The sequence below is a fragment of the Hemiscyllium ocellatum genome, assembly GCF_020745735.1.
Source record: "Hemiscyllium ocellatum isolate sHemOce1 chromosome 40 unlocalized genomic scaffold, sHemOce1.pat.X.cur. SUPER_40_unloc_6, whole genome shotgun sequence".
Classification (NCBI taxonomy): domain Eukaryota; kingdom Metazoa; phylum Chordata; class Chondrichthyes; order Orectolobiformes; family Hemiscylliidae; genus Hemiscyllium; species Hemiscyllium ocellatum.
Window position 1 is genome coordinate 423,142 of NW_026867534.1, and position 22,133 is coordinate 445,274.

Here is a 22,133-nt window from a genome sequence, read left to right on the forward strand (position 1 = left end):
TGATGAGGAGTCATCTCAACTCTATATCCTAGCTTGCTCTCTCTCATGGATGCTGTCTGACCTGTAGTAATATCTAGCATGTGGTTTTTTCAAAGAATAAACCCTCTCTGTTATGTCGCTATTGAACACTCCTGGGAAAAGAACAACAATGGGTTGCAATCCAGAGGAAGTACACCTGCTCGTTTCAACTGAAAATAATTTATCACTCACACTGAACCCCATCAAGTGTTTTTGGGACAACAACAGTGCAGGACTAAAACAAAAGCCCCCTTGGAGTAAATGTGGGCAGCTTGTCGGTGGAGTGGTCCTGCAGCAACTTAGGTTCAGGAGTGTTGTGGTGATGACACAGCCCTGCTCGCCACCAGTTCAAAGGGGCAAAGGGCAGGGGTTGAAGCCATTTGTCATAATGATGACATCTGTCATTGTGGACCAGGAGAAGGGTGGTGACAAATGTCATGCTGTAACTAAAGTGGTGAAGAACACTTCAAAAATGCTTCCTGATTGATGGTGTCAAATGCCTTTGTAAGGTCGAAGAATGCAATATGCTGCAGTGAAAATCATGTCCATTGTGCTCCTCTGTGACAGAAAGCCAGACTGAGTCTCCAGGAGGAGTTCCTCAGGCACTAGAATGAGAGAGTTGTACAGGACCTGGGCGATGAGTTTTCCAATGCTCGACATTGAGGATATTCTCCTGGAGTTACCACACTCTGACGTGTTCCGTTTTTTGATAACACTCACAACTGTGGCATCTGGGAACACTCCTGGGATATTCTCCTCCTTCCAGGTAAGGCAGACAAGGGCATGCAGCTACACGGGGAGCTCAGTATCTCCACAATCAGGGGGAGTACCACTTGCACCCGCAGTCTCATTCTTAAGATGGAGGACAGTCTTCTTTGTCTCTTCTAAGGCTTGGTTACTGCTGAGGTCCTTGCATGCAACATGCTGCGGGATGCACGTCAACAATTTACATGTACATAGGACATGACACTGACCTAGCCTTCGCACAGATGTCTCCTCGAGTGAGCAGAACCCCTGACACACCTGCCAGTCAGGTCTCCCTGCTTGGACCAGGTGAAGTGCCCCAACCAGGGGAATTATATTTACTGAGGTTCACTGGGTGACTACGTTCCAATCACTACCTCCATCCACCTCTCAGCCCTGGGACATGGTCCCATTCTCTTTCCTGTCACTTTCCTGAGTCATTTTCCCACTCGGTCCACTTCCTTGGACTCTGGCTTGACCAATGGTGCCATGTGCTGTACTGTAGCCAACTTCTTGGGTCTCAGAAAAGATTTATCTTCTTCTGCTGGTGGGTAAAGGTATCAAGGCTGAGACATCTGCCATCTGTCCATCTCGCCCTCAGAAGTTTCTTCCACGCTGGGCAGACTGGGAGAACCCACAGGTTCGGACAGCCGTGCCAGATGCTCTGAGGGGCTGGGTATGTTTTGAGACTGGCTACTTGAGAATTTGCAGCTGTCATGTTATCTGCACGTTTGTTCAGGACATAGAACAGAGACCATTAGAGCGCAGCACAGGTCCTTCAACCCTCGATGTTGCGATGACTTGTGGAACCAATCGGAAGCCCATCTATCCTGCACAATTTCATTTTCATCCATAGTTTATCCAATGACCATTTAAATTCCCATAAATTTGGTGAGTCTACAACAGTTGCAGGCAGGGCATTCCACACCCATACACCTCTCTGAGTAAAGAAACTACCTCTGACAACTGTCCTGTATCAATCACTCCTCGATTTAAAGTTGTGTCTCCTCATGCGAGCCATCACCATCCGTTGAAAAAGACTCTCACTCTCCACCCTGAATCCTCTGATTACCTCAGATATTTCAATTAAGTCACCTCTCAACCTTCTTCTCTCGAATGAAAACAGCCTCAAGTCCCTCAGCCTTTCTTCAAAAGAACTTCCCTTCATACCAGACAACATCCTAATAAATCGCCTCTGAACCCTTTCCAAACAGTCTGCATCCTTCCTATAATGCAGTGATCAGAAAAGCACACAATACTCGAAGAGTGGCCACACCAGAGTTTTCTACAGCTGCAACATGACCTCATGGCTCAGAAACTCAATACCTGTACCAAGAAAGCTAACATCGTAAGCTTTCTTGACAGGCCTACCAACCTGGGTGGGAAATTTCAGGGATCAATGTACTTGGTCACCAAGACATTCTACCAACTCCGAGGTCTCTCTGTTTGACAACACTCCACAAGCCCTACTATGAACTGTGTAAGTCTTGTCCTGTCCCTTTTACCTGAATGCACCACATTGCATTTATTAAAATTAAACTCGAACTGCCATTTCTCACAAACCATGCATCCTATATTCTCATTGAAATCTTTTACATAAATGAAAAATGGCATTGGACCCAGCATCCATTCCTGTATTCACCACAGGCCACCAGCCTGAAAAACATCCCTCACTGCCTGCAACAGACATTCCCAAGATCAGGCACCACACTGCGCCACACACTCTGCTCTTCAAACAGAAACTAAACCTGCTTTCAATTTCTAAAACAAAAACATACTATTCCTCTGGTCAAAGTCAGAAGGAAATAAACAATCTCAAACTGGCTCTCCCTGGACTCAGTCCCCACCAAGCACTCGTGGGCAGGGGCCACAAGGGGCCAATATAAAACTAACCTCAAGCAAATCGCAGAAAGCAAACAATAAATGAGCAGCTCTGATGAGGAGACATCTCGACACTAAAACTTAGCTTGCTCTCTCTCATGGATGCTGTCTGACCCACTGTGATCTCCAGCATTTGCTCTTTTCAACGAAATAAAAAATGCTCTCTGCTTTGTTGCTATTGAACACTCCTGGGAAAGGAACAATATTTGTTAAAACCCAGAGGTCCTACAACTGCTCACAGATTAGATTACTTACAGTATGGAAACAGGCCCTTCGGCCCAACAAGCCCACACCGACCCTCCAAACAGCAACCCACCCAGACCCATTCCTCGACATTTACCCCCTCAACAAATACGACTGGCAATTTAGAATGGCCAATTCACCTAACCTGCACATTTTTGGACTGTGGGAGGAAACTGGAGCACACAGAGGAAACCCATGCAGGGAGAATGTGCAAACTCCACACAGACAGTTGCCTGAGGCAGGAATGGAACCCAGGTCTCTGGCGCTGTGAGGCAGCATTGCTCACCACTGTGCTGCCCACTTCAAAGAAAAGTATCTAAACCCTCAAACTGTGGTCCAACAAGAGCTTCTGGGACAGCGAAAATGCAGGACTACAATAAAAGCCACCTGGGCTCAAACTGGGCAGATTGTCGGCAATGACACCCTGCAGCGAGGTCGATTCAGAACAGTGTTGAGTTGATGACACAGCCCTGCTCAACTGGGTAGGTGTTGGAGCCGTTTGTCATTACGATTACTTACATACATTTGTGGAAGTGTCGAAGGATGGTTACAAACTTCAAGCTGCAACTAAGCGGAGAAGAATGTTCCACAAATGCTTCCCAACTGATGGTGTCAAAGGCCTTTATTAGGTTCAAGAGGGACATATACAGCAGTGAAAACCATGTCCATTGTGCTCGATTATGGTTGACTGACGCTGAGACTCTGGGAGGAGTTCCTCAGCCACAGGGAAGAGACAGTTGGTGATGAGTTTCCAGTGGTCACCATCAGGGATGTTCCCCTGTGGTTACAACAGTCTGACATGTTGCCATTTTTGAAAGCAGATGACTTTGTCATCTGGGAGCTCTCCTGGGGTGCCCTCCTCCTTCCAGATCATTCAGGCAAGGGAATTCAACTGCACTGGGAGCTCAATACCTCACACATCAATGCCTCACAGGAAGGGCCATTTGCAGCTGTCGTCTTCTTCATCGGGTGGATGGCCATCTCTGCTCCATCCAAGACATGGTAAAGCTGAGCTCCTTGCGTGTAATATGCTGGGCGAAGCAAATCAACAATGTACACATGCACACTGCATGATACTGCAGCGAGACTTCACAGAGCTGGAAACTCGAGTGAGCAGAACTCCTAACACATCTGTCTGCCTGGACTGCCTGATTGGGGCAGTTAACCTGGTCCAATCTGGGAAATCATATTCAGTGAGGTCCACCTCACTGACCTCATTTCAATCACTACCTTTCTCCCCATCGCAGTCCTGAGAAAAAGGCCCATTCTGTTTGCTGGTGCCTCTCCTGGGGCATGCTTACACCAGATTTGGTTCCACCAAGTCTGGCGCAGATACTGCTGGCATGTACTGGACTGCGGCCTACCTCTTAGCCATTGAGCATCTCAGCAGGAATTCATCTTTTTCTGCTGGTGGTAATGGCATCAAGGCTGCGGCATCTGCTATGTCCAGCTTGCCCTCAGAGGGTCCTTGGACACTGGGGGGACAGGGAGAACCCACAGTTTCTGGCAGCCTGTTGGATGTTCCGAGTGGCTGGGTATGTTTTCTTCCTGCCCCACTTTTGATGTTATAGCTATCAGTTGACACAAATACTGATTCAGGATCACCTCTCTGCCTTGAGAAGTGTACATCATTCGATCATGCCTCTTACGCATGCATGGTAATTCCAATTGTTGTAACAGCAAATTTTGTTTCCTGGCCTAAACTGCCTCTCTCGTATAGAAATGTCTTCCGGCCAGCATTGGTGTTCATGACACCTTTTCACACACTCCACAAGGTGGAAGAACATCAGATTTAATCTGGTGTGGAGTCTTCTCTGCAATACCAATGCTTCTGTTCCTGTATTTGTGAGAGTGCTGGTTCTATAATCAATCACAAATTGGGACACTTGTGTATTGACTAAAGTTGCAGGCTGTATCTTTAAACTTTCTTTCAATGTTTGGACTGCTCTTGCCCCCAGACTATCAGACAACAGATGCAGCTGTCCTTACATGCTGAATATCATTCCACTTTAAGAAAGACACAAGGCTTCCTCCTGCTAAATGATGGCCTGCTAGCTGGGACCAGCATCTCCAGTTTCTGTGTACTGTAAAAGATCCTCACAACTTTTCAACTGTCATCTCCACATTTGACAAATGCACGACATGCACATCCAACCACATTGTGTGTACACAATGATTAAATGGATAACCACCATGAAAGCACTGGCACAGTTGATGTGCAACTGAGTCCAGGTGTTACCTGACCAGTTCTATGGATGTGGTGCAGCTGCTGGTGGCAATCTTTGTCTTTGTTGGTACTCCAGCCATTGACCCACAAACATGGCTGCGTCGGCATCTGATCCCGGCCACCAGACAAAACATCTTGTCAACACCTTCATTTTGGAAATCACAGGATGACCCTGGTGGAGTTCAGCCAGTATCTGACAGTGACCTTTGCTTGGGACAAACACACTTGCTCCCCGTATTACTATGCCATCCTCAATGGACATCTAGTCTCACCAAGTCCAGAAAGGATTCAATTCTGGTTGTGACGCCCCTTTCATTTCCAACACCACCAGCTGTTTGTGATTCACCAGGAAGGGATCTTTTTCTACCCACAGTCTGATATGGTCAGAGATGATGGGAAGCATGCCCGCAATGTTTAAAAACAGAACAGACTCTTTCACTGCTGGCACCCACCATTGTGTATCCACCAGAGGGAGTAGGCTTCACACAACTGCATTTAACACATGACTGCTCACACAGTTTTCTGAGGGTTTATGCACTCAGCATGACAGCCCACTGAATCTGACCTGAAGCTTGAGGTGTGATGGCCCTGACATCATCAGGTATCTCTAGCAGGGGTTTGTGGTCCATTGATATTTCAAATTGATGTCCTGAAATGTATTGGTGGAACTTTCTCACACAAATGATTACCACCAAATCTTCCTTCTCCATCTGGACATGTCTTCATTTGACATTAGTCAAAGTTTGAGAAACATGTACCATGTCTGCCAAGCCATCAGTGAGCCAACAGTCACCTCAAACTGTATTGGGAGGCATCACATGACAGCACTACAGCTCACTGGGGACTATTGTGTGCCAGCACCATCTACAATACCTGCTTTTTCACTTCCCTAAAGGTTACTTCTGGGCGATGAGATCATTTGCAATGCTGATCATTTCTGAATAGCAAATCCAAGCTGCCAAGATGGAAGCCAGGCCATTACAGAAGCATCCATAATATTTCACCAAACTAAGATCGAAGCTCTGCTGGGTGCCAGGGCACCCTTGATTGACCTCACTTAATTTTCCAATGTGTTTAACCTGGTCTTGATGATGCTATAGCTCAAGGAGGTCACTTGGGATGCCTTGGAATACACATTTTTCCTTCTAAGGTGCTGGAGAACCATTTAATTGCTGTGCACAATCTCTCAAAATCCTCTTCCCGGTTATTCGTACATCATTCATAACGACCGTATCCTGGAGTACACCTTGTGAAATGTTCTCCATTGTTCACTGGACAATTTCACAGGCTGATGATATCCCAACACAAAAAGCAGTATTGGATATTGGTAATTGTAGCATATTTATGGGAATCTTCATCAAATCCCAATGGCAGTTTCACATGGCTCTTATCCAGCTTCATGAAGTACAAAGCATATAAAGCTTTGCATTTAAGTCCTCAATGTGATGGATCAGTTATTTATCTGGCTGCAAAATACAGATCACTGTTTCATCAAAATCTCCACAAAGGCAAACTGACCCACAATGGCGATGACCATTACAGTGGATACAGGAAATATAGTGGTTTTATTATTGTTTCACTTTCCAGCCTCATGAATGCTGCCTCTACATTTGCACGCACATCAAGTGGTACTGGTCGTGTGGACACGACAGGCCAAATGGCCGGCTTCCGCATTATAGAGGTTCTATCAAACCTTGGGTTGCTCTTCGGCAATTCTCCAGATGCCTTACCATTAACTGTGAAAGTCTTGCCCTGTCCATCTAAGCAAAATGGAACATCTCACATTGAACAAAACTAAACTCCATCTGCCACTCCTCGGCCCATTGGCCCACTTGATCAGGATACATTTGGATTCTTTGATCACCTACTTCACTGTTCACTATACGGCAAGCTTGGTGACATCTGCAAAATCACTAAACATAGAGTTACAGAGATGTATAACATGCAAACAGACTCTTCAGTCCAACTCAATATGCCAACCACATATTCTAAATGTACCCAGTCCCATTTGCCAGCACTTGGCTCATATCCATCAAAACTCTTGCTGTTCGCATTTCCATCCAGATGCTTTTTAAATATTGGAGTTGTACCAGCCTCCGCCACATTCTTTGGCAGCTCGTTTCATACATACAGCTTATGTTTCCTATATTCTCAATGCTAATCCATTTACATGAATGACAAATGGCAATGGACCCAGCACCAATTCTTTTATTCATCACAGGTCTCCAGTTTGATCAACAATCCTCCACTCTTCTAAAACCAAAGATGTAAAAGGAAAGAAACCAAGAACACCTGATATTTCCTGCATCAGATATTCCCAAGACAGGCACAGCACCGGGTGAAACACTCTGCTCTTTCAAGATTAGGTGGGGCCCAGCGTTGGAGTGGGGTCAACAAAGTTAAAAATCACTCATCATGTTCATTTAGAAGAACTGCCAGCAGCGTTCCAAAAAATAGAATTTCCAAACAAACATTTGGATGAACCTGGTGATTTTTTTAAAACTCTGCTATTTCAAAACAACAATTAAAGCAACTATCAGTGTGTCAACCAAAAATGAAGACACCATGACCCTGGGGAACGGCAAAAAAAAGTACATACACAAAAATTGGCTCACCCTTCTCTCCACGCTTCAAGCTCACTGCCTTTATTCCTGATGAAGCGCTTTTGCCTGAAACGTCAATTTCGCTGCACTTTGGATGCTGCCTGAACTGCTGTGCTCTTCCAGCACCACTAATCCAGACTCACCCTTGACAATGTCTGCAATAACCAGTTTTAGGTCATGGCCAAAGGGGGCCAAAATAAAAATAAACTCAAGCAAATATGAGAAAACAAACAATAAATGAACAGCTCTGATGAGGAGTCAGCTCGACTCAAAGTCTTAGCTTGCTCTCTCTGTCATGGATGCTGTCTGACCTGCTGTGACCACCAGCATTTGTTCTTTGCAACTGAATAAATGAATCCTCTCTGCGCTGTCATGATTGAACACTCCATGGAAAGGAACAATGATGCATAAAATCGAGAGGAAGTACAGCTGTACATAACTTACAGCTCACACTGATCCCCATCAAGAGCTTCTGGGACAGCAACAATGCAGGACTACAATTAAAGTCCTATTGGGGCAAAAGTTGCCAGCTTGTAGGCATTGAGATCCTGCAGCAACACAGATTCAGAACAGTGTTCAGGTGATGACTTGGCCCTGCTCGACACTGGCTCAGAGGGGGAAATGGGCAGGTGGTGACCCTGTTTGCCATTATAATGACTTTCACTTTGTTGTGGATCAGGCCAAAGACCACGACTAACTTCATGTTGCAACTAAATTGGAGAAGAACACCACAAATGCTTCTCAATTGATTGTGTCAAAGGCCTTTGTAAGGTCCATGAGGGTCCAAGACATCAGTGAAAACCATGTCCATTGTAACTTTCTGGGGCCAAAGCCACACTGAGACTCTGGAAGGAGTTCCTCAACCGTAGGGAGGGGCCACTTGAAAAGGACCTTGGCGATGAGTTTTCCAATGGTCGCCATCAGGGATTTTACCTTGCAGTTACCACAGTTTGACATGTTCCCTTTGTTGACAATGCTAACTTTGGCATGTGGGAGCCCTCCCGGGATGCTCTCCACCTTTTAGATAGGGCACACAAGGACATGCAGCTACACTGGGAGCTCAGTGCCTCCACACTTCAATGCTTCAGGGGGAATACCACTTGCACCTGCAGCCTTGTTCTTGAGCTGGAGGTCTGCCTTTTCATCAAGGCTAGGCAATAACTGAATTCCCTGAGTGTAATTTGCTGCTGGATGCAATTCAAGAATTTCCACATGCTCAGTACACAACACTGACCTGGCTTTCAATAGAGACAGCTCATCGAGTGAGCAGGACCCCTGACATATCTGCCAATCAGGACTCCCTAATTGGACAAGGTGACCAGCCATAACCATTTTCCAACTAGGTCAACTTCCTCAGACTCTGGCTTGGCTACTGTCACCATGTGCTGGACTGTCGACCAGCAGAAACTTATCTTCTTCTGCAGTTGGTAATGGCATCAAGGCTGCCACATCTGCCTTGAGGTTTCTTCTACACTGGGAGAGTGAGGAGAACCCACAGGTGCGGACATCCTTGCCATCTGAGGAGCTGGTTATGCCGTGCTCTTGGTCACTTGCGGGTTACAGCTATCATGTGATCCTCACATTTGTTCAGGAACACTTCTCCGACATCATGTCCTTTACTTCGACCATGCCTGTTCCCCATGCATGCCTTTCCAATGGTTTAAACAGCACATTTTGTCCAATGTAGTAAAGTGCCTCATGAGCAAAATGGAGGTTTGTGGCCGGTATTGAAGTTCCTGATGCCGTTTAACATTCACATTCATTTTCACATTCCAATCCATGACAGAAATGAAAACTGGCATTACACCCAGTCCCAATCCCTGCATTTGTCACAGGCCTCCACTCTTTTAAAACCAAAGATGTAAATGGAAAAATAAAACCAAGATGCCCTGATCCTGCCTGCATCAGACATTCCTGAATCAGACACATCACCGGGAAAAATGGTGCACTCATTCAAAACAGAAATTAAACTGCTTTCACTTTGCTTACTTCTTTCTAGCTTTCCCCAGAGCAATTGTGTCTTTTTTGTTTAACAGGCAAAAACTGGCTTTCCCTGCCCCACCGACCACTTGTGAGCAGGAGCTACTGGGGGTCAAAATAAATATATTCTCAAGCAAATTAGACAACACACAAACAGCTCTGATGAGGACTCATTTGGTCTCGAAATACTAGCTGCCCTCTCTCGTGGATGCTCTCTGACCTGTTGTGATCTCCAGCATTTGTTCCTTTCAACCAAATAAAAAACTAAACAACTAACTGCTATTTTCAATAAAATAAATCTCTGCTCTGTTGCAATTGAAAACTCCTGGGAAATGAACAATAATAATTTAAAATTCAGAGAAAGCATACCTGCACATTTCAACTGAAAATAACATATCACTCACAACGATCCCCACCAAAAACATCTGGGACACGCAATGGTTCAGGACTACAATTAAAGCCCCCTTGGATCAAAAGTGGGCAGCTTGCTGGCAGTGAGGTCTGACAGTGAGGTAGATTCGGAAGTGTTGCAGTGATGACATAGCCCTGTTCGACACCGGTTGAGAGGGTGAATGGGTAGGTGTTGAAGCTGTTTGTCATTTTGATGAATTACACATCATTGTGGAGCAGGTGAAGGATGGTGACAAACATCATGGTACAAGTAAAGCAAAGAAGAACACTCGAGAAATACTTCCCGATTGATGATGTTAAAGGCCTTTTTAAAGATCCCAGAGGGCCATATACAGCAGTGAAAATCATGTTCAATGGATCACTCTCTGGCTGAAAGCCACACTGAGATCCTGGAAGGACTTCCTCAGTCACAGGGAGGAGAAAGTTGAAAAGGACTTTGGTGATACATTTCCAATGGTTGACATCAGGGATATTCCTCTGTAGTTACCACAGTCTGACATGTTCATCTTTTCATAAAATACTTACAACTTTGGCATCTTGGAGCTCTTCTGGGAAGCTCTCCTCCTTCCAGATAAGGCAGACAAGGGCATGCAGCTGCATTGGGATCTCAGTACCTCTATACTTCAATGCCTCAGTGGGAATGCCATTTGCACCTGCAGCCTGTTTCTTAAGTTGGAGGACAGACTTATCTGTTTCATCCAAGATTGGGTATTGCTGATCTCCTTGAGTATAATTTGCTGTGGGATGCAATTCAAATAATTTCCACGTGCACAGTACATGATTCTGACCTAGCTTTCATAAAGATGGCTCCTCGAGAGAGCAGAACCCCTAACACACCTGCCAGACAGGACTCCCTGACTGGATCAGGTTACCAGGCACAGCTTGAGAAATTATATTCAATGAGGTTCACTGGAGTGAACAGGAACTTGATACCATATGTGGAAGCTTTGCATGTCAGCACCACAGCTCACTGGGGATTATTCTGTGCTGAAACAGTAAATGACGAGAGCTGCTTGTTCAATTCCCAAAAGGCTACTTCTTGGCGCTGTGACTATTTGCAAAGCTGACCCATTCAGTTTCAGACAGACTCTGGGAAGCACATACTATCAGGCAGTCCTCTCTGTCAGTGAGCAGCAGTAACCGGATACCATATGGTGAGGCTTCGCACGTCAGCGGCACATCTCACTGGAGATCATTCTGTGCTAAGACATTAAATGATGATAGCTGCTTTTTCAATTCTTGTCAGGGTTCTTCTTGGTGACGTGAGTATTTGCAAAGTTGGCCCTTTCTGAATACCAAATCTCAGCTGCCAAAATGGAGGCCAGGTGATTACACAATTTTCCGTCATATTTCACCAACCCAAGGAAAGACTAGAAGCTCCGATGCAGACGTGGGAGCCGATGAGCCCTTGGTTGCCCTTGCTTATCTTTCAATGTGTGCTACCCACTTGTCCATGTTGTAGCTTAATTATGTCACTTGGGGTGCCTTGGAACACATTTGTTTTCCTCCTAAAGTCTTGGATAAACATTAAATGATCTTTATTGAACTTCCCAGTGATTAGCAAATATTCAGATAAATAGGGACCATGGGAAGACCTTGTGAACTGCTCACCACCATTCACTGGAACGATTCACTGGAATGATATCCCAAAACAAAGGCATTCAAGTACAGTGGTTACACCCCTTATGGGTATCAACTGCAGCATATTTATGGGAATCCTCACTGAAGGACAACGCCATGATCATTTGGCTCATATTCAGCTAGTAAAGGGCAGGGCATCTGTGGTTTTCCAGACAAGTCCTCAATGTGATGGATCGGTTATATTCCTGGCTTCAAAAATTCACTCATCGATTCTTTAAAACCTCCACATCGGCAAATTGACACATAATGGGAAAAAATTGCCCTGCACATAGGGCACACTGTAGTGGTTTGATCATCGCTTAGCTTTCCAAGCTCTTGATTTATGGCTCTACTTTTGCACGTTAGCGAAATGGGACTGATAGTATGGGCCTGCTGTGCCAAATGGCCCACTTCCACACTGTAGAGGTTCTGTCAACTCCTAGGACTCTCTATTCGACAACACTCCAAAGGCCGTTCCAAAAGTGGTCTTGGCTTCTTCCTCTTACCAAAATGCAACATTTTGCATGTATCAAAATTATACTTTACCTGCCACTTCTCACAAACCATGCACCCTATATTCTCATGCAAATCCTTCACATATATGACAAACTGCATTGGGCACATCACCGATTCCTGTATTTATCACAAGCCTCCAGTCTGAAAAACAACATCCATTATGTGCAACAGATTCTGTCCAAATACGCATCGTACCAGCACATACACTCTGCTCTTCCAAAACAGAAACAAAAGCTGCTTTCACTTTGTAAAACAAAAAAAAAGACACTGTTCCTCTCGGGAAAGACAGAAGGAAATAAACAATCGAAAATTGGCTCTCGCTGTGCCAACCAACCACTCGTGGGCATGGGCCAAACAGCACCAAAATAAAAACAAAGTCAAGGTCATCAAATAAAAGACAACAAAAGAACAGCTCGGATGCGGGGTCTTCTCGTCACAAAATCTTAGTTTGCTCTCTCTCATGGATTATGTCTGACCCACTGTGATCTCCAGCATTTGTTCATTTCAATGAAAATTTAAAAAAAAATCTGCTCTGCTTTGTTGAGATTGAACACTCCTGAGAAAGGAATCTGGGAATGGTTAAAAATCCCGAAGAAGGATTCCTGTTCATTTCAACCAAAAACAACTTACCGCTCACACTGATCCCCATCAAGGGTTTCTGGGATAGTGACATTGCAGGACTTCAATACGAGCCCCCTTGGCCTACAATTGGGCAGCTTCTCTGCGGTGAGGTCCTGCAGTGGGGTAGATTCAGAGCGGTTTTGTTGTAATGACATAGCCCCGCTCGACACGAGTTCAGAGGCAGAATGGGTCAGTGTTCAAGCTGTTTGTCATTAAGATGATCTACACATCGTTCCAGATCTGGTGAGGGATGGCGGTGCACCTCTTGCATCTCAGAAAATGGTTACCTTTCTATAATCAAAGGGAAAGCGGGACAGTTTGGTATCCAGTGAAGTTGTCAGCTCTTTTCTTAACTTTGCCCTCAATATTTGGACTGTTCTTTCCGCCAGATAATTGGACAACGCATGCAGAGACTGCTCCTCAAATGAGCAGAACCCCTGACACAACTGCCAGTCAGATCTCCCTGCTTAGACCAGGTGAACAGCCTCAACCTGGAAAATTATGTTCAATGAGGTTCACTCGCTGACTACGTTCCAGTCATCAATTCCGTCTCGAACTAATTCCTCCTTCTTGCACCATCTCTTAAGCCATTTTCCAACTAGTTCCACTTCCTCGGACTCCGGGCTGCATTCTGTCACCATGTGCTGGACTGTGGCCCACCTCTTGTGTGTCAGAAGAAACTCATCTTCTTCTGTAGGTGGTCATGGTGTCAATGCTGCCACATCTGCCATGTCCATCTCACCCTCAGATGTTTCTTCCACACTGGGTGAAGGAGGAGAACCATCAGGTTCAGAGACCCTTGCTGAATGCTGTGAGGGGCTGGGTATGTTTTGCTCATGACCACATCTTGAGGGTGCAGCAAACATGTGATCCTCACATTTATTCAGAACTTCTTGTGCGACCAAAACATTGTACATTTTGCGACCTGTCCTCACTTTGAACATATTTTTTACTCATTCAGTGTCATTCCCACAGTTTCAACAGCACGTTTTGTCCCATGAAGCAAACTTCTCACTCACAGAGGGGTTTTGTGGCCAGCATTGGCCTTCCTGATGGCGTTTCACCCTCCCCACAACGTCCGAGAAGATCCGATTTAATCTGGAGTCTTCTTCGCATGAGCAATTCTGGTGGCGTTGTCACTGTAGTTGTGTGAGCGGTGTTTCTATGATCAAAGATAAAGAGGGACAGTTTGGTATCCAGTGAAGTTGTCAGCTGTTTTCTTTCCTTTGCCTTCAATGTTTGGACTGTTCTTTTTGCCAGACAATTGGACAACAGATGCAGCTGTCACTACATGCCCAATGTCATTCGATTTTAGCCAATACTCAAAACTGCCTGCTGGCAAATGAATGCCCTTTACCTGTGCCCAACATCGTTACAAGTACAGATCCCACAAAACAGACTGACACAGTCAACGTGTAACTGAGCTAAGGTTCTACCTGGTCAGTGCCATGAAAATGAGGCACTGCTGGTGACAATTTCTGTCTTTCTTGGCATTGTGGATACTGCCCCACCAACATGGCTGCATCGGCATCCAATTCTGGCTATCAGACATAACGTCTCACCACCATCTTCATTTTGGAAATCATAGGATGAGCCTGGTGGAGTTTAGCTGGTATCTGACAATGACCTTTGTTTGTGACAAACACGTTTGCTCCCCATATTAGTCTGCCATCTTCAATGGTCATCTGCTCTTGCCATCTCCAGAAAGAATTCCATCCTGCTTGTGATGACCCTTTCGTTTTGAACACCACCTGTGATTTTTGCTCAGCAAGGATGGGAAATTCTTATATCTACAGTGTGACATTGTCAGAAATGACTAGAAGGGAAGCAGAAAGTTTAAAACTAAAATCGACTCTTCCTTTGGTGGAACACGTCATGGTGACTTCAGGCATTAACCAGGTGACTGCAGGGATGGTGTTCCAATTTGTAAATCCATGCACTCACAATAAGAGCTCACTTCTGAACTTAACCTGAATCTGCAAGTGGGATAGCCTTGCCTTCTTCTGGAGGCTCTAGCAGGGTTTTGTGGTCCATTACTACATTAAAAATTTGTGTAGAAACTTTTGATTGAACTTGGTCACACAAAAGCTTACTGCCAAACATTCCATCTCCATCTGGACGCATTTTCATTCGGCATCAGCTGAGAAGCACATACAGTGAGGCGGTTGTATTTGTTGGTGAGTCAGCAGTAACCATACACCAGATGGTGAGGCTTCCCATGTCAGTGCCACATCTCACTGGAGATCACTCTGTGCCAAGACATTAAACAATGATAGCTACTTTTTCAATACCAATAAGAGTTCTTCTTGGGGACACGAGTATTTGCAAAGCTGGCCCTTTCTGAATATCACATCCTAGCTGCCAAAATGGAGGCCTGTTGATGACAGAATATTCCATAATAATTCACCAACCCAAGGAAAGACTGAATCTGCGATGCAGACATGGGAGCCAGTGAACCCTTGGTTGCACTTGCTTTCCCTTTCAATGTGTGTAACCCACACGTCCATGCTGAAGCTCAAGAAGGTCACTTGGGGGTGCCTTGGAACACATTTGTTTTCCTTCCTAAGTTCTTGTTCAAACATTAAATAATATTTATTGATCTTCCTAGTGATGAGCAAACTTTCAGATAGATAGGGACCATGGGTAGACCTTGTAACTGATCTCCGCCATTCACTCGAACGATTTACCGGCTGATGATATCCCCAAAGAAAGGCAGTCAAGTACAGTGGTTCCACCCTTTATAGGTATTGATTGTAGCATATTTGTGGGAATCCTTACTGAAGCTCAATGCCACGTTCATCTGGCCCATATCCAGTTTGGTCAAGGACAGGGCACCTGCAGTTTTGCAGACAAGTCCTCAATGTGATGGATTGGTGATATACCGGGCTTCAAAAATTAGCTCATCAATTCTTTAAATCTCTACGCAGGCGAACTGACACATAATGGATTCGAGTAGCACTGTACATAGGGCACACTGTAGTGGTTTGGTCATCGCTTAGCTTTCTAGGCTATTGATTTGTGCCTCTACTTTTGCACATAAGGGAAATGGGACTGATACTCTGGGCCTGTTGTGCAAAATAGCCTACTTCCGCACTGTAGAGATTCTGTCAACTCCTAGGACTCTCTGTTTGTCATCACTCCACGGGCCCTTCCAAAAGTGGTCTTGCCCTGTTACTCTTACCAAAATGCAACATTTTGCAAGTATCTCTCCCGGCCAATCCTAACAAACCATGCATCCTAAATTCTCATTCAAATCCTTTACATATATGACAAATGGCATGGACACATCACCAATTGCTATATTCATCATGATCCTCCAGTCTGAAAAACAACACCAGACAGATACTGCCCGAACAGGCATCACACCAGGACATACTCTCTACTCTCCCAAAACATAAGCAAACTCCGCTTTCACTTTGTAAAACAAAAAAGACTGTTTTTGTCTCTCTATTCTGTTCCTCCAGAGAAAGACAGAAGGAAATAAACAATCAAACATTGCCTCTCCTGGATTCAGTGCCCAACAACCACTCGTGGGCATGGGCCACACGGCGCCAAAATAAAAATAAACTCAAGGAAGAAAAAGAAAACAAACAACAAATGAACAGCTCAGATGCGGTGCCATCTCGACACAAAGTCTTAATTTGCTCTCTTTCATGGATCATGTCTGACCCACTGTGATCTTCAGAATTTGTTCCTTTCTACTAGGTAAATCAATTCGCTCTGCTCTGTCATGATTGAACACTCCTGGAAAGAAACAACAATGGTTTGAAATCCAGAGAAAGTACACATGCTCATTTCAATTGAAAATAACTTACCACTCACAATGACACCCATCAAGGGTTTCTGGGACAGCGACATTGCAGGACTTCACTACACCCGCCTTGACTCAAGTGGGCAGCTTATCTGTGATGAGGTCATGCTGCGAGGCAGCTTCATAGTAGTTTGTGGTGATGACACAGCCCTGCTGGACACCGGGTAAAAGCGGGAATGGACGGGTACTGAGGCTGTTTGTTATTACAGTGACTTGCATGTTGTTGTGGATCAGGTGACGGACGGTGACAAACTTCATCATGCATCGAAAGCAGAGAAGAATGCTGCCCAAGTGCTTTCTGATTGATGGTACCAAAGGCCTTTGTAAGGTCCAAGAAGGCCATTTACAATCGTGAAAATTATGCACAATGTGCACCTCTGTGGCTGAAGGTCACACTCAAACTTCGGACGTAGTTCATCAGCCATAAGGAGGAGACAGTTGAAAAGGACCTTGGTGATGAATTGTCCAGGGGTCAACATCAGGGACACTCCCCTGTACGTACCACAGTTTGACATGTTCCATTGTTTGAAAATTTTCCTGACTTTGGCATATGGCAGCTCTCCTGGGATGCTCTCCTCCTTCCAGAGAAGGCAGACAAGGATATTCAGCTGCACTGGAAGCACAGTGCCTCTGCAGTTCTATGCTTGAGGGGGACTACCATTTGCAACTGCAGCCTTGTTCTTCAGCTGAAGGACCGCATCCTCTGTTTCGACCAAGGTTTAAGTATTCCTAAACTCAGTGCATGTAATATGCTGTGGCATGCACTCCAACATTTTCCACGTGGATAGTACGTGACACTGACCTAGCCTTCATAGAGACTGCTCCTCGAATGAGCAGAACCCCTGACACATCTGTCAGTCAGATCTCTCTGATTAGCCGAGCTGAACAGCCTCAACCTGGAAAATTATATTCAATGAGGTTCACTTGCTGACTGCGTTCCAATCATCAATTCCGTCCACATCTAATTCCTCTTTCTTGCACCATCTCTTGAGTCACTTTCCCACTCGGTCCACTTCCTCGGACTCCGCGCTGCAATCTGCCACCATGTGCTGGACTGTGGCCTTCCTCTTGCATCTCAAAAAGAAATTATCTTCCTCTGCAGGTGGCAATGGTGCCACTGCTGCAACATCTGCCATGTCCATCGCACCCTCAGAGGATTCTTCCACACTAGGTGAAGGACAATTTCGGATAGCCTTGCTGAATGTTGTGAGGGGTTGGGTATGTTTTGCCCCTGACCATGTCCTGAGGTTGCAGCAATCATATGATCCTCACAATTGTTCAGGACCTCTTGTGTGACCTAAGCATTGTACATCTTGCGACCTGTCCTCACTTTGAACATATCCTTTACCTATTCGGGGCCATTCCCACAGTTTCAACAGCACATTTTGTCCCATGAAGTAAACAGCCTCACGCACAAAGAGGGGTTTTGTGGCCGGCATTGGCCTTCCTGATGGCGTTTCACTCTCCCCACAGCATCCAAAAAGATCACATTTACCTTGGAGTCTTCTTCGCATCAGCAAATCTGGTGGAGTTGTCACTGCAGTTGTGTGAGCGGTGTTTCTATAATCAACAGAAAGTGGGACAGTTTGGTATTCAGCGATGTTGTCAGCTGTTTTCTTAACTTTGTCCTCAATATTTGGACCGTTCTTTCCACCAGACAATCGGACAATGGATACAGCTGTCACTACATGCTGAATGCCATTCGATTTTAGGCAATACTCAAAACTACCTGCTGGCAAATGAATGCCCTTTACCTGTGACCAACATCATTACAAGTACAGATCCTACAGAACAGACTGGCACATTTGATGTGTAACTGAGCTAAGGTTATACCTGGCCATTCCCATGAATATAGTGCGCTGCTGGTGACAATTTCTGCCTTTGTTGGCACTGTGGGAAATGCCCCACGAACACGGCTGTATCAGAATCCAATTCTGGCAACAAGACATAACTTCTCATCAACATCTTAATTTTGGAAATCACAGGGTGACCCTGGTGAAGTAGATGGGCACAAAGGACAGGATTTTACAGTGAGATGAGACACTGACATGCGAAGCCTCACCATCTGGTATCCGAATGAAAATGCATTCAGATGGAGATGGAATGTTTAGCCTGACAAAGTTCAACCAATATGTTGAACACGTCATGAAGATGACTTACACGTCGTTATGGACCAGGTGATGGATGGTGACAAGTTGCATGATGCAAATAAAGTGGAGAAGAACGCTCCATATATGCTTCCTGATCGATGGTGTCAAAGGGCTTTGAAGGGTCTAAGAGCACCCTACATAACAGTAAAATCCTGTCCTTTGTGCCCATCTGTGGCTGACGTATGGACAGAAATTCCAGGATGGGATCATCAAGCAAAGGCAGGAGACAGTAGACAAGGGCATTAGCGATACGTTTTCCAATGATCGACATCAGGGATATTTTGCTGTAGTTACCATAGTCTGACACATTCTCTTGTCTTGAAAACACTCACAACTGTGGCATCTGGGAGCTCTCTTGAGATGCTCTCCTCCATCCAGATGAGGCAGACAAGGGCACGCCGTTGCATTGGGAGCTCATTGCCCCTCCATTTCAATGTCTCAGGGGGAATACCAATTGTGCCTCCACCTCAAACGTGGGTTTCCTCCGGATGGTCCGGTTTCCTCCCACAGTCCAAACATGTGCGGATCAGGTGAATTGGCCATGCTAAAATTGCCCGTAGTGATAGGCAAGTTGTAAATGTAGGGGTATGGGTGGGTTGTGCTTCGGCAGATCAGTGTGGACTTGTTGGGCCGAAGGGCCTGTTTCCACACTGTAAGTAATCTAATCTAATCTAATCTCATTCTTAAGCTGGATGACAGCCTTCTCTGTTTCGTCCAAGACTGGGGATTGCTGAGCTCCTTGCGTCTAATACTCGGTGGGATACAGTACAAGATCTTGCACATGCACGTATATGATACTGACCTCGCCTTCTTTGCGACAGCTCCTCACGTGCAGCAGAATCCTTGACACACCTGATAACCAGGACTCCCTGAGTGGATCAGATTAATAGCCACAACTGTTACCCGGCTGACTCCGTTCCAATCATCACCTCCATCATGCTCTAAGTCCTGAGCTACAGGCCCTTTCTTTTTCCTGTCTCCCTCTCAGGGGTTTCTTCCACACTAGGAGGACCAAGAGAACCCACATGTTTGGACAGAATATCTGGATGTTCAGAACAACTGGGTGTGTATTTCTCCTGACCACTTGTGAGGTTACAGCAATCACGTGATCCTCACATTTGTTCAGTACTGCTTGTCCAACTCAAGCATTGTACATCATGGAATCTGTCCTCACCCTGACTATATGCCTCTTAGCCACACAAGTCTCTGCCCATGGCTGCAACAGCAGATTTTGACCCATGATGTAAACTGTCTCTCTCACAAAGAGCAGTTTTGTGGCCAGCATTGGCATTCTAGATGTTGTTTTCCATTCCCTACAAGGTCTGGGAAGATGAGATTTATCATGGAATGGAATCCTGTGAAGTTGTCAGCTGTTTTCTTAACTTTGCCTATTAAGTTAGGACTGTTATTTCCACCAGACTATCGGACAACAGATGCAGCTGTCGTTCCATGCCAAATCCCAATCGACTTTCGGAAATACTCAAAACTCCCTGCTGTCAAATGAATGCCCTTTATCTGTGACCAACATCATTACAAGTATACATCCCCGTAAATGGACAGGCACATTGAATGCGTAACTGATCCAATGTAATACCTGGCTATTCCAATGAATATAGTGCTCTGCTGGTGACAATTTCTGTCCTTGTTAGCACTGTGGGTAATGCCTCACAAAAATGGCTGTATCGGCATCCAATTCTGGTCACAAGACATAACTTCTCGTCAACATCTTCATTTTGGAAATCACAGGATGACCCTGATGGAGTTGACCTGGTATCCGACAGTGACCATTGCTTGTGACAAACACACTTGTTCCCCACATTAATATGCAGTTTTCAAGTGCCGTCTGGTCTCGCCAGGTTCAGAAAGGATTCCATTCTGGTAGTGATCACCCTTTCGTTTTGAATACATCAGTTGTACCCACAGTGTGATATTGTCAGAGATGACTAGATGGGTGTACAGGAATTTTAAAACCAGAAAGGATTCTTCCTTTGGTCGAACTCACCATGGTGTACCCACCGTAGGGAGTTGGCTGCAGGCATTAACCACTTGATTGCACGTATGCTGTTCCAACTTGTAATTCCATGCACTCAGAATAAAAGCTCACATCAGAATTCGAACGTGAAGCAAAAAGTGGGATGTTCCTGTCTTCATTGGGAAGCCTTAGTAGAGGTTTGTGGTGCATTACTACATCAAACGTATGTAAATGAATATATTGGTTGGATGTATTTTCTCACACAAAAGATTATCACCAAACTTTCTTTCTCACTCTGGATGAATTTTCATTTGGCATCAGCCAAAGCCTGGTCAGCATATACCACTGGGCAGTTCTCTCTGCTGAGCTGTCGGTGAGCCAACAGTAACTGGAAACTGTGTGGGGAGGCTTCGCATGTCAGCACCACATCTCACTGGGGAGTAGTCTGTGCAAAAATTTTAAATGCCGATAGCTGCTTTTTCAATTCCTGAAAAGCTACATCTTGGTGACTCGGCTACTTGCAAAGTTGGCTCTTTCTCAATAGCAAATCTAAGCTGCCAGAATGAATGCTAGCTCATTCCAGAATTTTCCGTAATAATTCACCAAGCCAATGAAAGTCCAAAGCACTGATACAGATGTGGGAACTGAGGAACCCTTGGATACCCTCATGTTATTGTTGGATGTGCATAGCCCACTGTTGTTGATGCTGACGCTCAATGAGTTCAGTTGGGATGCCTTGGAACCCACCTGCTTTTTTACCTTTCTAAGGATTTGGAGAAACATTAAACACATTTTGATTGATCATCACTGTATCTAGCACATCATTCAGATAAATATTGACCTGCAGTAGACCTTGTAAAATGTTCTCCTCATTCCCTGGAACTGTTCACCGCCTGATGATACCCTAAAAGACAGGCAGTCAAGTATATTGTTTCCATCCCTCATGGGTATTAATTGGTGCATGTTTATGGGAATCCTCACTGAATCACAATGGCGCATTCACACAGCTCATTTCTAGCTTTGTGACAAACAGTTCCCATGCACTTTTGCGCAAAACTCCTCAATGCAATTTACTGGTTATTTATCTGGCTTCAAAAACTGGCTCAACATTTCTTTCAAATTGCCACAAATGTGACTCAACCAATAATGGGTATCAACAGTACTGCTCCTATGGCAAACTACGGTGGTTTGATGGTCCCTCAGCTCTCCAGGCTCATGCCTCTCCTTTTGCACACAAGGCAAATGGTACTGGTGGTGTGGACCTATTCTGTCAAATGGCCTGCCTCCGCACTGTAGAAGTTCTGTCAACCCCTGGGACTCTCGGTTCAACACAGGT